General features: G+C 37.5%; 2 protein-coding genes across 2 annotated transcripts in view; one reads left to right on the top strand and one right to left on the bottom strand.

Moving 5' to 3' along the window:
• The window catches only part of LOC133991890 (uncharacterized), a 527,851-nt gene extending 525,617 nt beyond the window's left edge, over nucleotides 1–2,234 (top strand). Inside the window, exon 2 of the mRNA XM_062430489.1 lies at nucleotides 2,222–2,234. The gene's annotated coding sequence lies outside the window, so the exon portion shown is untranslated. The remainder of the gene's footprint in view (nucleotides 1–2,221) is intronic.
• The window catches only part of LOC133991866 (NACHT, LRR and PYD domains-containing protein 14-like), a 721,507-nt gene that overhangs the window by 424,086 nt on the left and 276,618 nt on the right, over nucleotides 1–20,803 (bottom strand). The gene's annotated exons all lie outside the window — the stretch shown is intronic.

Below are 20,803 nucleotides of genomic sequence, written 5' to 3' on the forward strand. Positions count from 1 at the left end.
CTAAACAAAAGCTCAACTCTCAGGAGGTTAAATATGAACATCATGACAGTAACGTTAACACAGAGCTCTGCTTGTGAGGGAAAGACAAATACATTTTAAAGTTTAGAAGAGATTTGGATTTTACAAGAAGAACAGAACACTAGATAAACCAGCTGTGCACTTAGGCTGCAACTTTAGTGTCTTAGTATAATGTATGTATATATTACTATTGACTTTTCATGAGAGTCATAAAACGGTAAAACTTAGTTATTCATACTTAAATGTACATGTATACAGTAGAGCCAAACTACAATAGAAAACAGGCGTTTTAAAGGTGCTTAATTGACTGAATACACCTCAGTAAACTGCCTCCCAAATACTGTCGACACCATTTAACACAAGAGGTAATGATATCAGAGATTGTTGATTGAGACTGTCCTCAGACCTTTGCTGAAACATGGGATTCATCCTGAGGCTTCACTTCCTGTATGGAATATCTTAGCAGGGAGAAACAGATGTTACTTCATCATTAAATCTTTACCAAAACTGTACAGCACCACATGATCTGTATGAACGCAACTTCAGATAAACCAGCTGCTGTATGTAAGGATGTAAAACAGCAGCAGCACGACTAACCTCAACACTCAGTGAGACGAAGTGTTACTGTCGCCTGAACTCAAACACTTCAGCAGCTCATCGTTCTCTGATCTGAGTCTGCACTGAACTCTCTAAATGTTTTATTTCTTTCACCTCCTCTATTAGTTTCTTTGGCTCTAATTTGTGCCAAAAGTAAAGATTCAGTATGAAGTTTGTTTTCATTGTCAGAGGAGCTTTGCTAAGTTTTCAGCGTGTATTATAATAATAAACACAATGACATAGACAGAAATAACAACAATACTTAAATATATCTATTGAAGATAAGCAAAGCCACATTTATAGGACTGACTGATTTATAATGTAACATGATTCCTATCCTGTCTTAATCCTTTGTTTAAGTAAAAGCCAATCATCTCTTTCATGCACAGCTGAGTTTGGGAACATCAACATCGAGCCTCTGAGAGGAAGTTTGAGGAACAGAATCAGAGAGCCGATCTTTAATCTTCTTCTTCAGGTTCATTAGTCGTGTCAGACTGAGCGCTGTGATGCCGGATCTTCTTCTTTCTTCATTCTCTGCTCATCTCTTTTCTCCTTCACGTGACTCTTCGTGCTGCGTTCACTTCCTCCTTAACCCTCCTGTCGTCCTCCCGGGTCAAATTGACCCCATCTCTTTTGACTGTTCCTTCCTTCCTTCCTTCCTTCCTTCCTTCCTTCCTTCCTTCCTTCCTTCCTTCCTTCCTTCTTTCCCTCCTCCTGTCCCTCCTTCCACCTTTCCTTCCTCCCTTCCTTCTTTCCTCATTTCCTTCCTCCCTTCCTTCCTTCCTCTTTTCCTCCCTCCCTCCCTCCCTCCCTCCCTCCCTCCATCCTTTCCTTCCTCATTGCTTCCTTCCTTCTTTCCTCCCTTCCTTCCTTCCATCCTCCTATCCTTCCTTGACCTGAGGACAACAGGAGGGTTAAATCATCGTTTCTCTGACTTCAGTGTGTTTATGAACATGGAAGCTACAAAGAAGACGCTTTATGTGACTTTGCATCATTTAAAACATGTAAATGTTTCCTGATCTCCATGGTAACCCAGAGTAAATGTAATATTTAGAACAATTGTATTCCATTAGCTTTATTTAATAAAATAAAAGTTAAAGTTACACAGGTACAAAGTTTTTATGGTTACACCACTTAGACATTTTTGCCATAATCCTCTAATATATTCTCTCTAAATGGATTAAAAGCAGAAATTTGATGCTGGGTCCACAAAAAAAGAATGTGTGAAGTTATTCATACGTTCATTTTCACATTTTAACCCTTTAAATTTAAACTAAACCACATGGACACAAAAAAATAGCAGTTGAAGCTGTAATTTTCACTATTTTTCAGACAGCATCTGAACGCCACAACAGATTAATCTCTGTTACAGCTCAGACTTCTTCTTCTCTCCTCGTTGAGCCTGAGAATAAATATCTATCTTCTATCTGAGTTTCATTCAGTGAACTTAAGAAAAGAGGAACGTTCGATCATCATCAGCTCATATTTAGTGACTTTTATGAGTTTAGTTCTGAAGTGAAACACATGCTGTTTGACCTCAGGAGGGAAAATGTCATTAAAAAAAAAGGTCGTGAATGTGCAGCGTTTCCCCTTTAACACGTTACAGATAGAAAACAAACTGCAGAAAACACAAGAACACAGAAAGAAGGAAGTCCGATAGATAGATAGATAGATAGATAGATAGATAGATAGATAGATAGATGGATAGATGGATAGATGGATAGATGGATAGATGGATAGATAGATAGATAGATAGATAGATAGATAGATAGATAGATATCTCATCCTGAGAGACGCAGGAGTCTGATAGCTGTTAGTGAACAAGCCAAGAGTGGAATAATGATATTTATATTTAAAAACATCCTTTAACTATATTGGATTTGATGTGTTTGTTGATATTTGTGTATTTATTTGTAATCAGCTGTCAATGTTAGTAAGACTTCCTGTTTACACACAGATCCTGGATGTCGTTGTGTCCCTGAACACATCACAGAGAAGCATCCATCTTCATAAAGGAAAAGTTGCTCAAAGCTGAGTCAGTGATGTTTTTTTGTGTCCATGTGGTTTAGTTTAAATTTAAAGGGTTAAAATGTGAAAATAAACGTATGAATAACTTGCACACATTCTTTTTTTTGTGGACCCAGCATCAAATTTCTGCTTTTAATCCATTTTGAGAGAATATATTAGAGGATTATGGCAAAAATGTCTAAGTGGTGTAACCATAAAACCAATAAAAATACAAAATGTACATTTTAACAAACCTGATGCTGCTTTTAAAACTAGCTTAACTGATTTATGAATTCATCATCTTACCAACACTTATTTATTACTGACCCATGTTCCTCTTGTTCATACTGACTATTAAAAGATGCCGTTTAAAACTAGTTTTTAGGATGTTTAAGGTCTTTTTCTGTATTCATCCATTTATAAAACGAGTACTAAACAATAAAATCTTAAATTATACATTGATCCAGTTTTCTCTTATTGATCCTTTTTTAATATATTGATTATATTGAACTGGGCGTAACTCGGACGTCCATGATGTCTTGCTGCTTCCTGCTGTTTTAACAAACCTGATGCTGCTTTTAAAAATAGTTTTAACTGATTTATGAATTCATCATCTTACCAACACTTATTAGTTACTGACACATTTACAGTGTGTTTGTGTTGTTGATCCTCTTTCTTCCTCAGCTGTTCCTTCATCTCACCACATCCTCCAGGAACAAAAACCTTATCTGATGTTCGGATTCACCTGTGTGATCATCACTCTGTCTTTAAATCCTCGTCTGAACTTCTGTCTGCTTTCATCTGCCAGCTGTTAGTCTGATAACATCTCAATGAGCATTAAATGATCATGCTGCTTTCATCCAGCTGCTTGATCTTCTTCTTCTTCTTCTTCTTCTTCTTCTTCTTCTTCTTCTTCTTCTTCTTCTTCTTCTTCTTCTTCTTCTTCTTCTTCTTCTTCTTCTTCTTCTTCTGCTGCTGCTGCTGCTCAGACAGACGGAGGCTTCAGCTGCTGTGACGTGAACTTTTACTTTGATATGATAAAAATCTTCATCTGAAAAGTAACTAAAGCTGTCAAATAAATGTAGTGAAGTAAAAAGTAGCATCACATGGAAATACTACAGTAAAGTACAAGTACCTCAAACTATACTGCAGTAAACTACAAGTACCTCAAACTGTACTACAGTAAAGTACCTCAAACTGTACTACAGTAAAGTACCTCAAACTGTACTACAGTAAAGTACAAGTACCTCAAACTGTACTACAGTAAAGTACAAGTACCTCTAACTGTACTTCGTTCAGAACTGTGTATGTGTATATTGTGTATATTGTGTATACTGTGTATATTGTGTATATTGTGTATATTGTGTAGATGTAGTTGATCAGCTGTTCAGAGTCTCTGAGACTAAACATGAGGATTAAAGTTTCACTGCATCGTCGTTCTGACCCACATCCATACATTAAACTGCTCGACCCGTCCACTGATGCCCTGATAATAACAACACCCCTGGGGGCTCTTAAGAAAACAGCCTCCATTAGCTCTTGCTGCCCCCCCCCCCTTAAACGCTGCTTTAATGACATCGCTCACTAGCGGAGCTCTTTGTGCCGTAATGGAGAGCAGCTTTCTGAGGGTCACTGTGTTGTTTTAGCCTCAGCATTATCTTTGGATGCTGGCAGCTGATTGGTCCAGGGCTGGTGGTGGTGGGGGGGGCATACATGCTTGTGGTTCAGAGGTCAGAGGTCAACAGGTAGTTAAGTGTTGCTGAAGTAGAGGCGGAGAAGGTTTCTGAAGCTTCGGAGGAATTTTAAAGCAGTCGGTGGATTTTTTTGGGGGGGGGAACTTCTTTTAGACGATTGAAACTCAAACTGACATAATCCAGATGACCTCACTGACACATGATGCATGAAGACAGGTGTGATGTAACCAGCTGGTTTGCAAGGTAACTTTAAACTCAGTGAAATATTGCATGACAGCAGTTTACACATTTCTGATTCTATCAACCATTAAAACCACAGATGAAGTTATTGCGCTTCATCTTCGGGACAGAACTTCGCAGCTACTCTTCCAACATTTGTGGAGCTATTTCAGTCTGAACCGCAGCAGAGCAGCGACTGTTTTAACTCTCAGTTCAGTCATAAAATAATAAACTACAGTCAAACTTTGTTTTCAGCTCAGTGTGAAACCTCAGAGGATCGGCTCGGTCTAATACCTGGAGGACAAACACACAGAGGACACCCACGTCCTGTCTGACAATCATAAAATCACAGAGTAATTAATGTGTGTGTGTGTGTGTGTGTGTGAGTGTGTGCGTGTGTGTATGTGTGTGTGTGTGTGTGTGTGTGTGTGTGTGTGTGTGTGTGTATGTGTGTGTGTGTGTGTATGTGTGTATGTGTGTGTGTGTGTGTGTGTGTGTGTGTGTGTGTGTGTGTGTGTGTGTGTGTGTGTGCAGCCTGGGTGGTATCAGGCTGGCAGTCAAAACATTAAAACCCTCTCTGCTTGATACTCGCACATATTAGGCGTGACTCTGTTTGTGTGTGTGTGTGTGTGTGTGTGTGCGTGCGTGTGTGTGTGTGCGTGTGTGTGTGTGTGTGTGTGTTTGTTATTGTACTACTATCTCTGTGAGGACCAATTACAGTTTTTAGACTTTGACATTTTGTAGGCTTCAGACTCGGTTTTAGAGTTTTGATCTATACCAGACTGTTTCTAAACAGCAGTGGAAGAAAAATACTACATTACAAAGCTCTACCCCTAACTGTACTACAGTAAAGTACAAGTACCTCTAACTGTACTACAGTAAAGTACAAGTACCTCTAACTGTACTACAGTAAAGTACAAATACCTCAAACTGTACTACAGTAAAGTACAAGTACCTCAAACTGTACTACAGTAAAGTACAAGTACCCCTAACTGTACTACAGTAAAGTACAAGTACCTCTAACTGTACTACAGTAAAGTACAAGTACCTCTAACTGTACTACAGTAAAGTACAAATACCTCAAACTGTACTACAGTAAAGTACAAGTACCTCAAACTGTACTACAGTAAAGTACAAGTACCTCTAACTGTACTACAGTAAAGTACAAGTACTTCAAACTGTACTACAGTAAAGTACAAGTACCTCTAACTGTACTACAGTAAAGTACAAGTACCTCTAACTGTACTACAGTAAAGTACAAGTACCTCAAACTGTACTACAGTAAAGTACAAGTACCTCTAACTGTACTACAGTAAAGTACAAGTACCTCTAACTATACTACAGTAAAGTACAAGTACCTCTAACTGTACTACAGTAAAGTACAAGTACCTCTAACTGTACTACAGTAAAGTACAAGTACTTCAAACTGTACTACAGTAAAGTACAAGTACCTCTAACTGTACTACAGTAAAGTACAAGTACCTCTAACTGTACTACAGTAAAGTACAAGTACCTCAAACTGTACTGCAGTAAAGTACAAGTACCTCAAACTGTACTACAGTAAAGTACTAGTACCTCAAACTGTACTGCAGTAAAGTACAAGTACCTCAAACTGTACTACAGTAAAGTACAAGTACCTCTAACTGTACTACAGTAAAGTACAAGTACCTCTAACAGTACTACAGTAAAGTACTAGTACCTCTAAATGATACAGTACATTTCCGCTCTGCTTTCTGAGTCATCGTCACTCAGCAGGAAATACGACAGTCTTTAATGAACTACGACACTAAACGTCTGGTTAATAAAAATGATTCATAAACACAAACAAACTGCAGAATTATGATCAAATCAAACATTTTCTACAACAAACACAGTGAAGAAGTCAACCATCATCATCATCACCATCATCATCATCACCATCATCATCATCATCATCATCATCACCATCATCATCATCATCATCATCACCATCATCATGTGACACTGGGTTGCATGACATCATTGATCCAAACATTATATTATTATTACTGTTATCAGACTTGTTTTAACAGATATTCATTAGTCTTCATGATATAAAGTTTTATAACTTCATGTTTTTATGTTGATATTGTGAGTCAGACAGTAAGATATATATATATTTATATTTATATTTATAAACATATATAATATAATAATATTTATTTTCTGTCTATATCAGCGAAGATTGAAGAGATTTTAATTGTCAATGAAGTTTTCCTGTTTAGATCAAGTTTAAAGGACGAGTTCATCATTTTCAATCCTAGTAGTACTTTATGTAGTAGTAGTAGTACTTTATGTAGTAGTTGTAGTACTTTATGTAGTATCAGTCTTTTCATCATCAGATTCCCTCTTAGTGTTTCCTGTTGAGCTGTGGTGTAACCATAGTAACACAAAGTCTTTGCTACTAAAAACACTGTAACGTTGAAACATAGAAGATGAAGATTTGACTGAAGCTTCATATTAGCTTCAGATCAACTTTTAAATCCATGTTTCCACAGAAGGAGGACTGTGTGTTACTGAGGGTTACTGTGGGTTACTGTGTGTTACTGTGGGTTATTACATTTAACTGTGAACTCGTCCTTTAAACATATTCAATGATATAAAAGATATTTTATGGATTTATAAAATAACTATAGTGGAGTTAAACTATCTTCCTCTCAGTTGTATTAAAGACATTAACAGACTCTTTAATATCAGTGTTTATATATCTAGACTCACCCGGTCCTGGTTGGTTGTGTCTCTCTGTCCGCCAGCAGGGGGCGCTCTGTTGCTCCATGTTGAAACCTCCCGAGGTAATGCGGGACTCCCCCAAACCCTGCCCCCCCCACCCTCAGCACAGCTATTCCTCCCCCCCCCACCTCCTCCTCCTCTTCCTCCTCCACATCAGGGTCTCTGGCTCTCACCTCGCAGTGGGCGCTCACCAGTAAGCCCAGAACCAGAACCAGCTCTCCCACTGACACCATGTCTGCTGCAGTCCGGAGCTCCGAGTGAAGCTGCGCGCGAGCTCCAGCTGCTTTGTAACAGCTGGAGGAGATGAGGGGGGGGCGGGGGGAGGAGGGGGAGGACACGCCCCCTGCTTCCTCTGCTGGTGGTGAGTTTATGAGTCTCCTCTGGTCTCTGATCAGCTGTTAGATTAACTTTTCTTTTTCTTTTTCTTTTCTTCTTTTTTTAATACTTTATTTATTGTCATCTCTTCTTTTCTCCTGTCAAACAGCAGCAATGACTTTTATTTTCTACATGTGAATAAGTTTCTATCATCCAGTGAAAACAAAACAATAAATAAATTCTGGTTCTGTGATGAGTAACACTGTTTTCTGCTTATTGTTTATCTGTCCGATTATATATCATTATTATAATTATTATGTTATTTATTTTTCTCTTTCTTTCTTTTTCTTTTCTTTTCTTTTAAATGTTATTGTATTATTGTTATCAGCATTATTTATTTATTTAAAAAAAATACACCCCCCCCACACACACACACACACACATACCAGACCACACACACACACTCCTCTGCTATCTGGCAGAAGATACAGGACAATAAAAACCAAAATAAACAGAGTTGTCACACAGACTACTGCTCTGATTTAAACTGATTTTATGAATTTATGTTATTTAACTTGTTTAACCTGCACCTCCTCTCTGCACCTCCTCCCTTCACATCCTCCCTTCACCTCCTCCCTGCACCTCTTCCCTTCATCTCCTCCCTGCATCTCCTCCCTGCATCTCCTCCCTGCACCTCCTCTCTGCTCCATTGCTTTTACCTCTCTATTGCACCTGTTGTCACTTTCATTTGATCAATAAACTGACTGAAGTTTAACCTTCCTGTTGTCCTCGAGTCAAGGAAGGAAGGGAGGAAGGAAGGAAGGAAAGGAGGGAGGAAGGAAAGGAGGGAGGAAGGGAGGATGGAAGGGAGGGAGGAAGGAATGAAAGGAGGAAGGAAGGAAAGGAGGGAGGAAGGAAGGATGGAAGGGAGGAAGAAGGAAGGAAAGGAGGAAGGAAGGAAAGGAAGGAGGAAGGAAGGATGGAAAGGAGGAAGAAGGAAGGAAAGGAGTAAGGAAGGAAAGGAAGGGAGAAGGAAGGATGGAAAGGAGGAAGAAGGAAGATAAGGAGGGATGAAAGAAGTAAGGGAGGAAAAAGGAAGGAAAGGAGGAAAGAAAGGAGGAAGAAGGAAGGAAAGGATGGAGGGAGGAAGGAAGGAAGAAGGAAGGAAAAGAGGGAGGAAGGAAGGAGGGAAGGAAAGAAGGGAGGAAAGGAAAGAAGGAATGGAGGAAGGAAAGGAAGGAAGGAAGGAAGGAAGGGCGGAGGAAAGAAGGAAGGAAGGGAGGGAGGGAGAAAGGAAAAGAGGAAGGGAGGATGGAAGGAAAGAAGGACAGAGGAAAGAAGGAAGGGAGGACAGTAGGGGGGAGGAAAGGAAGAGAGAAGGAGAGAGGGAGGAAAGGAGGAAGGGAAGGACGGAAGGAAGGAAGGAAAGAAGGAGGGAGGAAGGAAGAAAGGGGGATGGAGGAAGGAAAGAAAGAGAGAAGGAGGAAAGAGAGAGGAAGGAAAGAAAGAGAGGAAAGAAAGAACAGTCAAAACAGACGGGGTCAATTTGACCCTAGAGGACGACATGAAGGTTAACTGAGCTGCTGTAACGATGACATCATCGTGTGTGTGAAGTTATTTAAACTGTGACTGATATGAACCTTTAGTAAACGGAGACTAACGGAGATCACTGAGTAGAGTTGAGTGTAGATGGTTGAACAGAGGGTTAGGGGTCTCCTCTCTACATTCTCCAGATGATCTACACTCGTCCTCTCCTTCATTCTTCCTCCCTTTCTCTCCGTCTTCAGCCCTTTTCCTGTCGCACTGATAAGAACAGAGGAAATCCACTGACCTGCGGTAGAAATGACCTCCTTCCTCTCCGGGTGTGTGTGTGTGTGTGTGTATGTGTGTGTGTGTGTGTGTGTGTGTGTGTGTGTGTGTGTGTGTGTTCTGCTAACTTTATGAGGACCAATTAGGAAGTGAGGACGTGATGGAAAGTAAGGACGTTTTTTTTGGGGGGGTCTTCAGTTAGGAGCCAAATTGTGTTTTTATGTTATCGGAACTAATTTTTCATGTGTGTGTCTGTGTGTGAGGGAGAGAGAGAGAGAGATAAAGAGAGGGAGAGGGAAAGAGCAGGAGAGGGAGAGAGAGACATTTTGTTTGAGAAAATGGTAAGTAAAAAATAATCTGAGAGACAGGGGACATAAAACTACTATAACTACTGATACTATTAATTATCATAATAATGAGAAAATGAAGAAGAAGAAGAAGAAGAAGAAGAAGAAGAAGAAGAAGAAGAAGAAGAAGAAGAAGAAGAAGAAGAAGAAGAAGAAGAAGAAGAAGAAGAAGTAGAAGAAGAAGAACCAATGCAATGATGGAGGAAGTACTCAGATCATTTACTGCAATAAAAAATTGTTCAGATACACAAAAATACTCCATTACACATAAAATATGAAAAATCTTCCTACAGTAGTGATGTAGTATGCAGTATTACAGTAAAAGTACTGCAGTATTATAGTGATGTAATATGCAGTATTATGAGTGATGTAGTATGCAGTATTACAGTAAAAGTACTGCAGTATTATAGTGATGTAGTATGCAGTATTACAGTAAAAGTACTGCAGTATTATAGTGATGTAATATGCAGTATTATGAGCGATGTAGTATGCAGTATTACAGTAAAAGTACTGCAGTATTATAGTGATGTAGTATGCAGTATTACAGTAAAAGTACTGCAGTATTATAGTGATGTAGTATGCAGTATTACAGTAAAAGTACTGCAGTATTATAGTGATGTAGTATGCAGTATTACAGTAAAAGTACTGCAGTATTATGAGTGATGTAGTATGCAGTATTACAGTAAAAGTACTGCAGTATTATAGTGATGTAGTATGCAGTATTACAGTAAAAGTACTGCAGTATTATAGTGATGTAGTATGCAGTATTACAGTAAAAGTACTGCAGTATTATAGTGATGTAGTATGCAGTATTACAGTAAAAGTACTGCAGTATTATAGTGATGTAGTATGCAGTATTACAGTAAAAGTACTGCAGTATTATAGTGATGTAGTATGCAGTATTACAGTAAAAGTACTGCAGTATTACAGTAAAAGTACTGCAGTATTATGAGTGATGTAGTATGCAGTATTACAGTAAAAGTACTGCAGTATTATAGTGATGTAGTATGCAGTATTACAGTAAAAGTACTGCAGTATTATGAGTGATGTAGTATGCAGTATTACAGTAAAAGTACTGCAGTATTATAGTGATGTAGTATGCAGTATTACAGTAAAAGTACTGCAGTATTATAGTGATGTAGTATGCAGTATTACAGTAAAAGTACTGCAGTATTATAGTAGATGTCTCACTCTGACATTATTCTGTCATGTTTGTTTATTATTTCACAATATTAAAACAGATTAAAGTGAATCATAGTGAAACAGACGGAGGGATTTTTCCACTGTGATGGAGGACGGTGGTGCGGGGGGGGTTGGCTGGTGGGTGGGCGAGAGTCATTTCCGAGGATTGTTTGAGAGCTGCGAGAAAGTTGGAGGAGGGGAGGATTTAAAACTGTGTGACACGGAAAGAGAAAGTGTGACGAACTGAACAAGTTGTGTTTCTAATAATCCTCAAAAACACATTCCTGAAGACACACTGTACCAAAACACACATTAATATTACACAATAGATTATATTATAACACACACACACACACACACACACACACACACACACACATAGACACACATAGACACACATAGACACACACACACATAGACACACACATACTAATACACACACAGACATAGACTTATTGTCTCTTATTTTTATTGACTAATTTTTCTTTTATTTATTTTACTTTATTTAATTTTTTTTGCCTTGGTCTCAATTTTTCCTTTTTTTGTTTTTATTTGTTCTTTATTTTTCTTCCTTTTCTTTCTGTCGTCACTTTGTTCTGTTTTATTATCAGCTTGTCAATCAAACTGTGAAGCACTTTGAACAGTAAACAGTCTGAACTCTTTTTACAGCATCAGTGAGTCTCAGCTGTGTGTTCAGGATGTGACCAGCAGGTGGCAGCAGGTTCACATCACATCTGTAGGAGTCTGACTCTTTGTTTGACTTCCCGATAAGGTTCCTGCTCATTTTGCATCTTAAAAGAAAGAAAGAACTATATATATGAAACCATATATGTGCAAATACAAACATGTGACAACCAACCCCGAAGATAATGTGACAAACTTCCCCAACTGGGATTGTTCTCTACCAGCAAAGCTACCAACCTTCCTTCCCTCCGTCTGTCCTTCCTTTCCTTCCTTCTTCCTCCCTTCGTTCCTCCTTTCCTTCCAACCACATGTTTAGTTTTGGTGTAGCTAAGAAACAACCTCCCTACCTATCGCTCTCTCTTCATACTGTTTAATGGTAATAATTGTTTTATTATAAACTTATTGTGTAAAAGAAGAGAAACACTGAAGAGTTGATATTTTCATTTTCACATTAAACACTAAACGTCGTCTCACCTCGATGTGAAGCAGTTTACTCCAGAAATGATCTGAAGTAACATCTCAACTAAACTCTGAAACCTTCAGTACCAAAACGTTTTAACAGCAGCGCCCTCTAGAGGCAGAGATCTGATGAATGTGACAACCAACCCCGTTCTCCCCTACTCACACTACTACTAAAAATAATATAATAATAATAACATTATTTGTATGGAACCTTTCATACAATAAATTATACACACTAAGTGCTTCACATTAAATGGAACATAAAACATAAAACAGCAGAAAAGAAAGAGGAAAGAAATAAAACATTAATGTGATATAAGATGGAATATAAGAATAAAAATAACAATAAAAGTAGCTAGAAGGTAGAATAAAAACGGCATAAAGTCAAGTAAAATACGACATTTTAAAAGAAGTGCAGCAGTGATAGAAAAGCAAATTAAAAGCTACGTAAAAAGAGACGTTTTAGCTTTCTGTTAAAACATTAAGATAAAGATAAATTAAGATAAGACATGTTACTGTAGTATAAGAAAAACACAGTAAGAATAACAAATACATCATCATTTCACATCTCATAGCTTTATTCCATCATTTTGGAGCATAATTAAAGAAAGTTGCACTTCTTGTTTTATTGTGTGTATAATAAAAGTTCTTTGTTGCATTTTGTTGGTTTTAAACACGATAAACAGCGTCTATATTCATTTATGTTGCTGCTGCATCATCATATTAATCTGTGATGATCTGGAGTTAAAACTGTTCTAAAATTCACACTTTAACATTTTCAATTTCCTGCTGTTTTATTAGATTTAAATAAACTTCATTACTGAACGATTAGAAACAACAAGCTGATATTTACTGCAGCTGATCTGTGAAGAAATGATGATATAAAAGCTTTTTATTAGTTTATCTGTTACTGTCACATGTCAGACTTTACAGGTGTGTTATGTGTTGTATGTGAATGTGTGTGAACATGCTGCCACCTGCTGGTCACATCCTGAACACACAGCAGAGAGTCAGCATCTCAGGATTCACATCATCATATCATCATATTAATGTTTATAAATGATATTAATGTTATTTCAGTATAAAGGAAATAAATCATCATCCTAAACTAACAAAGTCTCATTAGAGGAAACAAAACTTTAGATTTATGAATAATTAAACATCAGACTCGGAGCTGCAGACAGTGTGACATCATTCGGCGAGGAGATGATGTAATACTGTGACATCACTGTTTCCTCTGATCTGAACCTTCAGACGTTGCAGCTGTCAGACAGTTTGATCACAAGAGGTTCAGTCTGATGATGATTGATCATTAGACTGATGTGTGTCTGCAGCTCCGACCATACCAGTCAAACTGTCACTGATTCATTAACCCTCCTGTTGTCCTCGAGTCAAGGAAGGAAGGATGGAAGGGGGGAAGAAGGAAGGAAAGGAAGGGAGGAAGGGAGGAAGGGAGGAAGAAGGAAAGAAAGGAGGGAGGGAGGGAGGAAGGAAATTAAGGAAGGGAGGAAGGGAGGAAGAAGGAAGGAAAAGAGGGAGGAAGGAAGGAAGGGGAGGGAGGAAGGAAGGAAAGGAGGGAGGAAGGGAGGAAGGGAGGAAGAAGGAAAGAAAGGAGGGAGGGAGGGAGGAAGGAAATTAAGGAAGGGAGGAAGGGAGGAAGAAGGAAGGAAAAGAGGAGGAAGGAAGGAAGGGAGGGACGAAGGAAGGAAAGGAGGGGAGGAAGGGAGGAAGAAAGAAGGAAAGGAGGGAGGGAGGGAGGAAGGAAATTAAAGAAGGAAGGAAGGGAGGAAGAAGGAAGTAAAAGAAGGAGGAAGGAAAGAAAGGGAGACAGGAAGGGAGGAAGAAGGAAGGAAAGGAGGGAGAGAGGAAGGAAGGGAGGAAGAAGGAAGGGAGGAAAGAGAGCGGAAGGAAAGAAAGAGAGAAGGAGGGAGGGAAAGAAGGACAGATGGAAGGAAGGAAGGAAAGAAGGAACAGTCAAAACAGACGGGGTCGAAGGTTAATTAAAATAATAAATCTTACAGGCTTACTGTCCCCTAAAAATATAACAGTGTGGATTATTTTCTCCCCTTATAAACAACGCTGAGCATTTCCTTTACCATCATGTTAGCAATGAGAGACGTAACGTTTTCTCTCATTGGTGATGTCACAGACGTCCATTTCTTATATGGGTCAATGACGTATAAGGATTTTCAACAACTCAATTTTAAATAATAAAAACAAGCATATCTAATGCAGTAGTTCAAACATTCAGAATGTTGTGTACCTGAACATTCATATTACAATGTGAAAGTGATTTTAGTGGGTTTTTCAAGATTAATTGGCACTGCCTGAAAAAAAAGTCATTTGGTGCGACCATGATTCATCTTGAAATATCTTATATAAATAAAGACCATCATTTACAAACATTAAAAAAAAAATGCAAATACTTTGTTTCCAAACACTTTATATTACTGAAAACTTGTAAAAAAAGATGTGAAGCATGTTAACTAAATTAATTTATTTCAAGATGAATCATGGTCGCACCACATGACTCTTTTTAAAGGCCAGTGCCAATTAATCTTGAAAAACCCACTAAAATCACTTAATTTCAAATGTATAATATGAATGTTCAGGTACACAACATTCTGAATGTTTGAACTACTGCATTAGATATGCTTGTTTTTATTATTCTACAATTGAGTTGTTCTAAATCCTTATACATCATTGACCCTTATACAGTCTATGGTTTTACCTCAACACAAGAAGCTTAGAGCTCCTCCTAGTGGCTGAAAGTAGCTGTTAATAAATCCTTCATACTAGACTACACAGCTCAACTCTTCATTAAAAGGACCACAGAACAAAGGTCTTAATTAGTCCCCACGAAAGATTATTTGGTTATTCGGTTTTAATGACACATCCCTTATCTGAATTAACTGACTTAGTCAAACACATGTAGGAGGTGATTACAGTATATCCACTATTGTATTGCAGGTCAGAGGTTAGAAAACAAAGTGATGCAGGAAGCTTCAGATTCTCCTCTTCAGTGTATTTACTGCTGCAGATAAACAGCATATATATAAAGATGTTAAAATCATATTATACTGCTGTTGTTGTTGTTGTTTGTTGTTGTTGAGATGAGACGTGAAACAACAAAGTGACGACACAATGAAAATAATTTATATTTATATATTTTATATAAAAGTCTTCAAATACACAAACAGTCAACAGTCATAGAAAAATATAGATTTCATTTCTGCGTCATCGCTAACATCATTAAAAAACAACTGGTGATGTCACTATTGATTACAGTTATTTACATTATAAGCTTTTATACAAATGTGACAAATACTGTAAGAATCACACACATTCATTTATAGATCAAAGATGCAAATAGACAACACGTGTGCAGCATTTAGGAAACATGCTGTAGATTTAAAATGAATAATGTCTTCTTTTATTTTCTTATGTTTTGTCTATTTGCATTTTTTTTCTTAAGCTGCAGTGTGTTGAGCTCTCCGGGCCACCGTAGCGCCCACCTGTTCACCGTCACTACAACACTCAAAGCCTGATTTCAAGGTTTCAGGAAAATACCAAACAGTCGGAGAACTGCTCACGCTGGTGGCGGCTCCTCTACCAAAATAAGAGTCCATGATGTTTTTCACCATCTAGCAGCCGATAATAAAATAAAGATCGATAACGTAATAATTTTGCCTGTTTTTTTAATGTAATGAAGCCAATAACGTAACAATGATCAATAACGACCGATAATGTAATAACGGCAGATAACGTAAAAAAATGGCAGATAACGTAAAACTACCAATAACGTAATAACGGCCGATAACGTAATAACAACCGATAACGTAATAATGACCGATAACGTAATAATGACAGATAACGTAATAACTGCAGATAACGTAATAACGACCGATAACGTAATAATGATAGATAACGTAATAACTGCAGATAACGTAATAACGGAAGATAACGTAATAATGGCCGATAACTTAATAATGACAAATTACGTAATAACAACCGATAACGCAATAATGACTGATAACGTAATAATGACAGATAACGTAATAATGGACGATAACGTAATAACGGCCGATAATGTAATAACAGCCGATAACGTAATTATGACCGATAACGTAAAAACAACCGATTAAATAATAATGGTCGATATCGTAACAATAGCTGATAACACAGTAACGTTTCTGAACCAATGACGTAATAAGTTACTACGTTATTTCGTATTACGCTGGTAATAAGTTATTATATTATTGGCCAGGTTACGATAACATAATAATATACTAGTATCACTTTATTTAAGTTTAATTTATTGGATATAAAATGTAATAACGATTTTAGTACGTAAAAAACGGGCAAAATTACGACGTTATTGGTATTATGTTATCGGCTGTTTTATGTTATTGGCTTTATTACATTAAAAAACGGGCGAAATGATTACGTTATCATCGTTATTAGCTGCTACAGCATCCATTTAGTGTGTTTACATTATTTGATTAGCATTTAACACGAAGTAGAGCTGAGGCTGAAAGTCAGTTTGCAGGGTTTGACCCAGTTTGGATCAATAAAGCAACAACACAACGTCAGGTTCTGAGTCAGTGTTTCACTCAACAAGCTTTAGCTAAATGTTTTGTTTCATGAGACATTCAAAAGATAAAAGATACAAGAAGTTAATAACGACCGATAACAAACTGTGACACATTTAAAAAGAGTAGATTATAACCGACATTCAAATAAAAAACACTTAAACTGGGTCAAAACATCATTAACACATATTTGTGTTGCTGCTATATTGATCCAAACTTGGTCTGAGTGTCATTTAAACAATTACCGATAACGTAATAACGGCCGATAATGTAAAAACGGCAGATAATGTACTAATGACCAATACAGATATGATACCAGAACCAATCCAAGTCCCCTTAAACTGATCCTGATCCCAACTGAGTACTTCATTAGATACACATCATGTGACCAGAAGCATTAAATTAGATAAAATACCTCCAACTCCTCACCATCTAAATGATTTCATTGTTACACAGATGCAAAGTCTTCAAATTATTAATATGTTAATGCTTGTGTTGATTGGCTGTGAGCAAGTTCATACAAATAGTCAGATTTTCTAGCTCTGGGTGCAAAAAGGATCGATTGACGGGAGACGTTTCATTACTACTTTAAGGTATCATCTGAAATGGAAACGTCTCCCGTCAAACGAAATGTAAGATATCGACCAAAATGAACCGATACTACTTGGTATTGATTCATTTCGGTTGATGCCATAAAGATATTAAACACTGAGACCCAGCCCTAATTTAAACTGGATAAAAACTGAACCTGTATTACACAATCTTAACCAGACGATGGCGACAGATGAAGAATCAGAGGATCAGAGTTATTAGCAAAAAGGATCGTTTGACGGGAGACGTTTCTATTTCAGACGATACCTTAAAGTAGTAATGAAACGTCTCCCGTCAAACGATCCTTTTTGCTAATAACTCTGATGCCCGTCGTTGGTGCTGGCCCTGACTGAAACACCACTGCACGCTACTGATTAGATGTAGATAAGTGGAGGTATTGAATCTAATTTAATGCTTCTAGTCACATGATGTGTATCTAATGAAGTACTCAGCTGGTATCAGGATCACTTTTCCTTTAAGATATCGACCAAAATGAACCGATACTACTTGGTAATAATGGATAAAAACTGAACCTGTATTGGACAATCTTAACCAGACGATGGTGACAGATGAAGAATCAGAGGATCAGAGTTATTATAATTCATCCTGAGGGGAACATGAACACGGGAACCAAACTTCGCAGCATTTCATCCGACAGCTGCTGAGATATTTCAGTCTGGACCAACAGATGTTGCCGTCGCTCCAGGTCGAGCTCTGTGATTGGTGGAGGGCTCAGACCTTCATTATTGCTTCAGAGTCATTCAGGACAGGTCTGCAGCGTGTGTGTGTGTGTGTGTGTGTGTGTGTGTGTGTGTGTGTGTGTGTGTGTGTGTGTGTGTGTGTCTTATTGCAGAAACCACAGAAGAAGCAGACCAGCAGGCAGCAGGGTTCATCACAGGGACAGGAGGTCAGAGGTCAGAGGGTTAGTGGGCGGCGGCTGGATGGAGGTTAGGAAACACAACAGGAAGAGAAAGAAACACAAAAGAAGATAAAGGAAGTTAGTTTCAGCAGGATGACATCATGAAGATTGATTATTGAAACAATGATGGATGAAAAAATAAGAGATGAAACATATAGACGCATGTAGAGTTAGCAGCATGTTAACAGGAGACATCAGCAGGGGAAGAACAATAAACACTGAAGCAACAGCAAGTCTTCTTCTTCTCACAGGAAAATAAAATAAACAGTCAGACATGAAGGGAAAATATATTAGTTTACATCTTGTTAGTGGAGGAAAAAGAGTTCAGATACACTTAAAAAAAAAAAAATTCAACAATGTAAAAATACTCCTACAGTAAAGTACTGCAGTATTATGAGTGATGTAGTATGCAGTATTACAGTAAAAGTACTGCAGTATTATGAGTGATGTAGTATGCAGTATTACAGTAAAAGTACTGCAGTATTATGAGTGATGTAGTATGCAGTATTACAGTAAAAGTACTGCAGTATTATGAGTGATGTAGTATGCAGTATTACAGTAAAAGTACTGCAGTATTATGAGTGATGTAGTATGCAGTATTACAGTAAAAGTACTGCAGTATTTGAACGATGTAGTATGCAGTATTACAGTAAAAGTACTGCAGTATTATAGTGATGTAGTATGCAGTATTACAGTAAAAGTACTGCAGTATTATAGTGATGTAGTATGCAGTATTACAGTAAAAGTACTGCAGTACTATGAGCGATGTAGTATGCAGTATTACAGTAAAAGTACTGCAGTATTATAGTGATGTAGTATGCAGTATTACAGTAAAAGTACTGCAGTATTATGAGTGATGTAGTATGCAGTATTACAGTAAAGTACTGCAGTATTATAGTGATGTAGTATGCAGTATTACAGTAAAAGTACTGCAGTATTATAGTGATGTAGTATGCAGTATTACAGTAAAAGTACTGCAGTATTATAGTGATGTAGTATGCAGTATTACAGTTAAAGTACTGCAGTATTATGAGTGATGTAGTATGCAGTATTACAGTAAAAGTACTGCAGTATTATAGTGATGTAGTATGCAGTATTACAGTAAAAGTACTGCAGTATTATGAGTGATGTAGTATGCAGTATTACAGTAAAGTACTGCAGTATTATAGTGATGTAGTATGCAGTATTACAGTAAAGTAGTGGTTTGGTCCTCTGACTGATATATTATTATTATGACATCATTAGATTATTAATAGTGAAGCATCAGTGTTAGAGCAGCATGTTACTGTTGTAGCTGCTGGAGGTGGAGCTAGTTTACACTACTTTATATACAGTTAGCTAGTTTAGTCCAGTGGTTCCCAACCTAGGGGTGGGGCCCCTCCAAAGGGTCAGCAGATAAATGTGAGGGGTGGTGAGATGATTAATGGGAAAGAAGAACAAAAACTAAGTTCTGATACACAAATGTGTTTTCAGACTTTTTCTCTAATCTTTGATTTTTGCTGAAATATTGGATCATTTGAACATTTATTGAAATGAAAGCATGTGAGAAGTTTAGAGGGAAAAATCAGTATTTGGTGGAGCTGTTAACAACTCATAGACATCTGAGATGTGAGCCGACTACACACTGCTGTCTGGTTTCATCTTTAACAATGTGTTGTATTTATAAAGCTTGTTATATTATCCATTGTGTCAAATCTGCATCTGAAAAGTAACTAAAGCTGTTAGGGGTTAAAGTTAGTTCAAAAGGAAAACGACAGTAAACATTTTTGCTTATTTGACTCAATAATCGTTTTTATTGCCTTTTCAAAAGAATCGTTTCTATTTACAACAAACATGGAAATCTTCTCTGTGATGATAAAAAGCGACACTATTTATCTACTAACAGAAGGTTTGAGCAGGTAGCATGCTAACAGCCCTTAGCTTAATCATTCACATGATGTCATAGAAACTTGCATATAAACAGGGAATCCCCTTCTTTTATATAAAGCCCTAAAATAGATCCAAAAATAGAGGAACATTTCTACAGTGGCACTATAAAGCTGCTAAACAGACCTCTACTGTATTCTTCACTCTTTGCAAAATACAAGTAAAATCTTACATTTCATATACATTCCTGCTTTATATATATTTATTTATGTATATATATATTTCAACAAGCCACACGTAAATACTATTTTCTTTGCAACAACAAAAAAATAATAAAATCAAAAGAAGCTTACAGTAAAACATAAAAAAGTCTCAAGTGGAATACTTTTTGTAAAATGCATTCATACTCTTCATCTTCTCGTCCAGGAAGTGACCTGAAGCTGCTCAGGTTCAGACACATTTATTCTCTTTAAATAATCGTCTTGAGGTTTGTCGGAGGTTTTTAAGTGTCTGCTGTGTTGGTGGCGGCAGGAGGACATAAAAAAAGAATCATGTGTTTCATTGAAAGGAAGATAAAGGGACACAGACGCTGCGGCTCCAGCTGATCGGTGTGAAGTGAGGCGACTTGCTGCAGCTGCTTCCTGTTCCTCATAATGTTAGAGAGCAAAGCCAACTACGACTCCCAGAGTGCATTTCATTAAAAAAACGCCAATCACAGAGCTTCAAATTACACTTTGTAGAAACTTCCTTAAG

The sequence above is a fragment of the Scomber scombrus genome, chromosome 12 (assembly GCF_963691925.1).
Source record: "Scomber scombrus chromosome 12, fScoSco1.1, whole genome shotgun sequence".
NCBI lineage: Eukaryota > Metazoa > Chordata > Actinopteri > Scombriformes > Scombridae > Scomber > Scomber scombrus.